Consider the following 2,362-nt stretch of genomic DNA (forward strand, 5'->3'; position numbering starts at 1 on the left):
GCTCCACAGGAGATGGGTGAGGCTGGCGGCTCCCGTGAAGATCCATGGTCTCAGGATCAACTGTACAGCCCCTAATAAAATGTTAAAAAAAAAATGAGTTGCGCAATCACAGTCAATTCTAGTGCTCCCTCCCCCTCCCGCCTTCGTTTTTTATTCCTTTCTTTCCTTTATCCCTTTCTTTCCCTATCACCCACTCCCCAGCCCTGCATCCCCTATCCACCCTTATATCACTTATTATCACTATGCATCCACTCCCCCTGTACAGCACAACCTGGGAAACAACAGAAACAATAAAAACCAACATTGAAATAAGGTGGTAAGGATAAAATAATAATAACATAAAGGCCAAAATATAATTATGAGTAAGAAAGAAAAGACCCCTATCGATATTCCAAAACCCAGGGAAGAGATTTCTGTCAGGGAACAAGGAAGAGATCCTTGCACCCAGAGCCAACTCAGGTCGGGGCCATATGGAGGACATCTGGTCAAGTATCGAGTTCAATTCAGCATCTTCAAGATGCCAATGGTCTCTGACTGAGGGTAAGGCTGTTCGACTCTTGCCTGTGGAAATCTTTACGGGAGCAGAGAGCCTCATCTTTCTCCCTTGGAGGGGCTGGTGGGTTTGAACTGCAGACCTGTCAGTTAGCAGCCCAATGCATAACCCACACCAAACCCTAAAAGACATGCCAACTGCGATAGAAGGTGGGAGGATTCCGGAAGGGGAAGTAGTGCTGGGTGTGGTCATAGCTGGGGAGACTGCCGGCAACTCCGACTCGCTGGTCACCCTCTCACCACCTGAGCTGAGTCCCCGTCCCACAGAATGAATGGAAGCCGAGGCAGAGCCCGCTGCAGAGAGGACTGCGAGGACACTGAAGGTGAGCAAGGCAAGCAAGCACTTCACACAGTGTGCAGTCGACCCTCAATTAGCGCCGCGCCTACACATGGGCAGAACCAAGAGGTGGACTTGCGGGAAGGTGAGGTGGGACAGTGGCTAGGGCCTCACTGAGGCCCAGAGGTGGCTGTGCTGTGGAGGATGGGACTGGCCAACAGGACTGTGGCACGAGGGTCCATGGGGGCAGGGGGGAGGCACCAGGGCATAAAACAGGAGTGTGGGGATGGGACCACATAGAAAGGAGGGAGCCCCATGGAGCATCTGGAGCGGGGAAGGTGTGGGAGGCAGAGTGGGTGCCGAGGGCTGCTGCAGACCTCCTGTCCCAAGTTGTAGAGCTGGGAGCAGAGGTGTGCCAGGCCTGAAGGGGAAACCGGCTGTCACTGAACCAGTGATGCTCTGCCCCACTTGGGAGGCTGAGCATCCCCTGCCTGCCCGGGACTCCCAGCTCAGTCAGGAGGCGGCAAACTGGCGCAGGTGGGGAATGCAGCGGAGGAACCCAGTCGGCTGCCATGCCCCTTTGGAATCTGGGTGTGGACACCCTACAGAGAGACCTGGAATGTGCTGCTCGGCCAGCTGGCTCTGAACGGGCAGGGGCGGGGTCAGCTGACAAAGCACACCTTCCTTCTGGGTCTTGCTCACAGCCCAGAGTCGCCTGTATGCCATCCCCTCCCGCAGCTCTCCAAGCCGACTTTGCCCAGAATGTCTTGCTCCCACCAGAGAGATTTTGCCTGTCAGCTCACATGAGACAGCAGCCGGCACTTTCTTCCTGATCTCTTTGCTGCCATTCCATTTCCGCTGGCTCCTCTCTTCCTGTTTAACAGGCTTCTTGCTAGGAGCCCGCACTATCTGGTGTCTGGTTGCTGCAAGTCCAGGCATCCATCTGCACCCATTGCCCCGGCCATGTACTTGCTGGAGAGAACACACGTGGTCATCCTGATCTACCCACCCACCCTCAGAATAAAGTCTTGGCAGTCTCCTGAAAAATCAGCCACGGAGTGGTCATCCTGATCTACCCACCCACCCTCAGAATAAAGTCTTGGCAGTCTCCTGAAAAATCAGCCACGGAGAACCCGTCTATGGAGCACACATCTACTATGACGCACCTGGGGGCCACCATGGACTGCGGTGGTGTTGACAGAACCTTTTAAAAATATGTACCCGGGGCTGGGGCGGGCTCCGGCTTCGCTGTGGTCCCGGTTCGCGTGGCGGCGGCGGCGGCTCCGTGCGGGGGCGCGCGGGGCCATGGCGTCAGCGTCCATCCAGGGCTCAGATAAAGTCCACCGTGAAACGCAAGGTATATGAAGACTCTGGCATCCCTCTCCCAGCTGAGGCACGCAAGAAAGGGCCCAAGAAGGTGGCATCTGGTGTTCTGTCGCCTCCTCCAGCAGTCCTTCCAACCAGCAGCTCCATTGTCCCGGAGGCCGGGGGTCCCCCATAAAGCAGCAGAAGGCTGCCTGACCCTGGACTCTG

This window comes from Echinops telfairi, unplaced genomic scaffold (assembly GCF_000313985.2).
Source record: "Echinops telfairi isolate 266 unplaced genomic scaffold, ASM31398v2 ScPeMD7_5;HRSCAF=22, whole genome shotgun sequence".
Classification (NCBI taxonomy): domain Eukaryota; kingdom Metazoa; phylum Chordata; class Mammalia; order Afrosoricida; family Tenrecidae; genus Echinops; species Echinops telfairi.